General features: G+C 47.9%; 1 protein-coding gene across 1 annotated transcript in view; it reads right to left on the bottom strand.

The window, feature by feature from the left end:
• Window positions 1-5,858, bottom strand: part of LOC113216447 (gastrula zinc finger protein XlCGF57.1-like) — a 185,033-nt gene that overhangs the window by 85,911 nt on the left and 93,264 nt on the right. The window contains exon 4 of the mRNA XM_052267559.1: window positions 3,069-3,465. The gene's annotated coding sequence lies outside the window, so the exon portion shown is untranslated. The remainder of the gene's footprint in view (window positions 1-3,068; window positions 3,466-5,858) is intronic.

Here is a 5,858-nt window from a genome sequence, read left to right on the forward strand (position 1 = left end):
AACTCGAACAAATTTGGTCCAAAAATCTTCGAACGAACACGAACACGAACAAGCATTTTTTTCTTCGAACGAACCGAACCGAACAATGTAATGTTCAAATTCGATCCGAACACGAACAATTATTACCAATTTTTCTTGCTTACGCGTTATAAAAGCTATCCACTTTGGTTTACAATAGTTTCACTAACGTGTGAACTTGTACCCGCGGGAAAAGGATCATATATGGTTCGTATATGACTCTTATATGTGTCATATATACTGTATATGAAACATATAAGAGTCATATACGAACCATATATGATGAAGTACCTCCCATATATGGCTATCAGGGGTCATAAATGTTTCATATATGGAGCAGGCAAGCTCCATATATGATACATATATGAAATATTTGCCTTCTTATATGAACGATATAGGGAAATCGTATTGTCATATATGGTGTCCCTGGTCACATATACGACGCGTTCTTTACCATACATGATCCATATATGGCCACTCCAGCTTCATATATGCTGACCCAAGTCCATATATGAGACCGCCGTTGCCGTACACGACCATATATGAAGCGATTCTATTCGTATATGTGACATATATGACCGCTCAATGGTCCATATATGCATTATATATGTCTATGATAATCATATATGGGTCCATATATGAAGGTTTCTCTGCTCCTTTAATCATATATGAAGAAGTCCTCACATATACGCGGCTTCATAATTCATATATGAGTCATATATGAGTTATATATGGTGTCCCTGCATCCATATACGTTGCATAAGAGGCCGTTCACACACGATCCTCTCAGGTGAGTCCCGGTGGCCGAGTGGATAAGGCTTCAGGTATGTAACACAAAGGTCATGGGTTCTAATCTCCATCTCGTCATCAGCAGGTAAGTTAGTTTAACCATGTAGGATGCCGAGAAATCCACTATACAAAACGTAACATAAAGCGAAATGAATCATAAAATAATTTTGCGCCTTTTTTGGATATTTTTTTTTTGAAATTACATTTATGACTCTAGTGCCATATATGAAACATATATGTACTCCATCATATATGACGTATATATGAATATAAATATGACGCATATATGGTTCATATTAATTGGGCATATATGTGACATATATGTCACATATATGTCACATATATGCCCAATTAATATGAACCATATATGGGCTGTCATATATGGTACATATATGATCTTTTTTCCGCGGGTAGTTATTTATTAAACTGCCACTGCCCCCTCAATTATACCCATTTTTGAGGTGGATTTCTGAAACATATTTCAATTTTGTTCGCCTACGAACTTCTGTTCGAATAGTGTCCGAACATTTCGAATCCGAACACCTCATGTTCGTGTTCGAGCGATCACGAACAGCTCGATGTTCGTTCGAGTTCGATCGAATGCGAACATGTTCGCCCATCTCTAAACTCAACAAACGAAGCATTCTTTTCACACGCTGAACATCTTTGGCTGTGTGTGCCGCAGTTTGTGGAATACATGCAAGTTATGCCAAATCCCTTCTAAGTTATTGATGTTAGCTTATGGATCCAATAACACACATATGAAAAAATATATGAGACTAGAAGAAGTTAAATACACTTCCAGGCATACTCTGAATGACTCCAAACGTGTCCGAACGAAATAAATGTTGGTTTTTTTAAATGGGAGTGTACACATTTTATTAATGATGTTCCACCATAAAATAAGCCCACTCTTCTGCTATAAAGAAAATTTTGGACCGACGGCATTCTTCTCAGACAAAAGTGCACTCCTGAAAAAAATAAAAATATTTGTTTTGGCCATATTGGTAAGAAAAACCCCCTTTTAAAAGTAAACAGTGAAAGCCAGACGGACGACATTTTAGACCAGAGGTTTCTTGCACGATTTACCCCTTTGGAGAGCATCAAATATTTTCTTAAATTAATATATTAATTTTCAGGCCACTTTTGTGAGTAAAACTCCCTCTAGCGCCTAAACGGTGAAAGATAGAGCCAAAAGGACGAAATTTTCGCCCAAAGGGCTCTACTTTCACAAGTTACCCCTTAGGAGACCATAAAAAAAATATTTTTTTCCCACTTCTCGGACTAACCCCTATTTCTTTGTTACCCCCTCAGACCCCCTCAGGGGTGGTTGCCAGGATTTGCACCAACCGTTTCGTTGTCCAGAAGTGACAACAATAATACCCTGAAAATTTCAGACCTCTAGCTCACGTCCTTCTTGGGAAACGGACAGACGGACAGACGGACAGACACAGGGGCGATGGCATAAGCCCGCTTATATAGCTTTTAAGCAAAAGAGCGGGCTAAAAAGGTGGGATAGAGGAAACAAACACGATTCGCAACGGCGGGGAAAAAAGAAAATAAAAAGGAGAAACGATCGGGGGTAAAACTGAATACCAACGACCAATACAGCTCATTATACCAAACGCATCTATCGCAAAACAACTGCTTCGCTTTTGCATACGATTCCCACTCTCACCACTCCAAAGCCATGTTTCTATACTTCGAAACAAAAACTACAAGCTGACACCAGAAAAAAGTAGAATGCAAAGGATTCAGCGATGTGATGATTTTGTTTTAAATTCAATGTTTTTAAATGAGGGAAACCATTAAGGATAAAAGTGGCGATAAAGAGTTCAGCGGCAATGCCAATTTCTCCAGACGTTCGCATGGCGATAAACTCATCGCTCAAACGCCCGGGGGTGGGGGCTGAGGGGCGGGGAGGGGAGAGGGTGTTGACGGCGCCGGCACCAGCGGAGAGGGATGGCTCCCATATTTAAAGCGTTCCGGACAAATTAAAACCCCGCCAGAGGGGACGCTGTTCGTCAGGCAGTCGGACGGGCCGGTCCGGCGGCGGCGGAGAGCTCTCGCTCTCGGCAGGCGAAAGGCTGAAAACTCGTGTCTTTCAATTAATTTCGATTCAAATAAATCTTTACGACGTGTGACTCGGATTAAATGTGGTCGCACTTTAAAGTATACTTCAGTTATTCAGTTAAGAAGTGCGCTTCAGGGAAAATAAGGCGGACAGAAAATTTCACATCAGTTTAAGTTAAAGCTCTCACCTCAACGGGTTCCAGGTGACGATTTTCCAGGTTGACAATGACACCGCGCAGCTCGCCGTACTTGGTGACAACGGTCCTGGAGCTAAGCTGAGATGCTCCGGGCATCCCCGGCGCCGACCCCGAGGGCCCGCTCTGTCCTGATGCGGCCGACGGCCCGCCGGGGGGTCCCTGGGCCCCCACGGGCCCCCCGACCGGCTGCAGGCCGCCTAGGGCGGGGCCCGCGTGGTCGCCGTCAGCCGCAAGCTGGGGGGCGGGGGCGGCGGGCTCGGGGGCGGCGCCGGGGGCGGGGCTGGGTCCGGCTGCGGCCCCCAGCACCAGCAGCAGCAGGCACCATGGGTACCACATGTCATGCTGCCAGGGCCATCCCCGGGCCCGGCCCTGCATGCTACCGCATGTCCTGCAACAAACAAACAAACACGTCAACAAAATATACATACCGGTGCATTGATAAACCTGGGGTGTACACATCATCAGTGCCGTCGCTATCTTTCTCTCCTCTCTCAGCTTTCTCTTGCACACCAGGTTGACTCCAAAGCGCTCCTCTCTACCCTCCCGATGGACCTTTTGCTATTCCTTTTTGCTACCCCCGAGGACATGGAAGAGTGAGAGACAGAGGGAGACAGAGTGGGGGGGAGAAAGAGAGAGAGAGAGAGAGAAAGAGAGAGAGAGAGAGAGAGATCGCTGGAGGGGAGACGGCGAGAGGAAGTGAGAGAAAAGACTCCAACAAATGCAGACCCCCGCCTTCCCCTCGCCGGCATTCTCTTCTCTCTTCTGTCTGGCCTCACAGACTCCACCGCAATTATTCCACTAATCCATCCCTCCTCCCGTCTCTCCCTCCTCCCTCCCGCCGTCCCACAGCATCATCAGGCAGGCAGCGTGATCTAAAACGGTCCCCGTCCCGCGGGGGGCGCGCGCCCGTACTACTCGACGAGAGTGGTGAGGTGTACGGCGTACGGTACACACACAGCGTCGGTTGAAAAAAAAGAAAGAATTCACCAATCCAAAAACAAGAGCAAGGACACGAAAAGAGAATTAAATATGACAAGCGGAAGGCTTAACAAGTCAAATTCCAAAACAATTTACGACAAACTACATGAGTGGTTGTTGATGGTGGTTCTTCAACCGCAATGAATGCTAAACAAAATAAACCAACTATATGCGTCAAAAAAATCAAGAGAAACGCGCTACGAGCACAGATACGCGATGCACGACCGAAAAAAAGCCTTTCGCCTCGCTTATTTTTGCCGCTCTCTCGTTTCCTTTCCGAGGCAGAGCGCTCTTAATTAGTCGGCCCTCCCGGAGGCTCCTCTCGATAAACAAATCGACCCTCCGGCCGCCATCGAGAGCTCGAAGAGCTGCTCCGAGTAAGGGCCGCAATTAGACTTCAAAGAAGAGAGGAAGATGAGTCGTCAAAGTCCTCAACAAGTAACCGACTGCTTGGGCGCGCCGTTCGCCGGTCTTGTACCCTTCGCTCCCGCGCAAGAAACAAAAAACTTGACGAAGACAAAAGCTACACGGAGTATGATTAAGAGAGCCACTTGAGGCGTCGGTCAACCGATTAACTAGAGACATGTATCTATACTGTCAGGATGGCAGAAAAAAAATAGTTGCAGCCTCGCTTAACTGAGCGCAAATTTGTAGTTTTTTTTTCTTTCTTTTTTTTTTGGACATTTATCTTGGTGGAATTTACCCTCCAGTTCTCAATGTCCCGCGCTCGAAAACGAGAGCAAGCCAACGCGACAGGTGTCGCGGCTGCCCGCGGTTGTGTGTAGTAGCACACGGCGAGAAGGAAGAAGAAAAAAACAACATTTTAACACGGGCAATTAATTCACAAACCCAGGCTGCCACCGCGGGCAACAGAACTGCCACCACCTGTTTCATATTCCCTTTTTGGAGCGGGAGCGGGAGCGTGGCGGGGCGTGGTGGCGTGGCGGGGCACGGCGCTGCGGGGCGTGGCGGGGCGTGGCGGGGCGGGGCGCGGCGTGCCGCCGTCTCCTGGCCGGCGCGCGAGCATTAGTCTCCCCATCTCCCGCACTTTAAAGTCTGTTATGTATAGCGCCATTTGGCGGCCCGGCGCAGCTCCGCACGTCCGCCTTGATAAATTAAGAGCTTTTTTCCCCCTCTCCCTCCCTCCCTCTCTCTCACACTGCTTCCTTCACGCCACGCCCCTACTTCTCTCCGGAGACAAACAGGAGGTCGCCGTGAGAGATAGGCATCGCTAGACAAAGCCAGCACATCGAGAAAAAAGATAACAGCCCCTTCAAGAAAAAAACAAACATACACGACACGAAGCTCCTGAGGACCAAGAGCTAACCAACCCTTCCATAAACATCACACAAAAAATGAGAGCAGTTTCAGTTGATCGAGTACGAGTCTGTCAAAGACGGATGATGTAAAAAAGAAAACAACAGACGTGCGACAAAGAACATGTAAGACGTGTAGAAAACAGAGGAAGAGAGAGACGGAGAGAGCAAAAAAATGCGGGAGCTAGCAAACCGTCCACGCTCTCTCCTTTACGGCAGGATTTCTGGACGCCGCAACGCTGCGCTGTGCTACGCGCCGCCACGACCTCCTAAAGCACGGCGGTGGCGCGAGAAGAAAGGAAGTAGTAAAGTAAAAGGAGAGAGGAGCGGAGAGTGGGGATGGGAGGGAGGGGAGAGACGAGAGAATGCGAGCAAAATTTGAGTCGGCCACAAGCCGCGCGCGCCGAGCCGTGCCGCCCCGCCTGCGTGTAGGCCAGGCGGGGCGGGGTCCGGAACGGAGTGCGGGCCGGGCGGGGTGGGGAGAGTC

This window comes from Frankliniella occidentalis, unplaced genomic scaffold (assembly GCF_000697945.3).
Source record: "Frankliniella occidentalis isolate FOCC.00 unplaced genomic scaffold, Focc_3.1 Scaffold54, whole genome shotgun sequence".
NCBI classification, from domain to species: domain Eukaryota; kingdom Metazoa; phylum Arthropoda; class Insecta; order Thysanoptera; family Thripidae; genus Frankliniella; species Frankliniella occidentalis.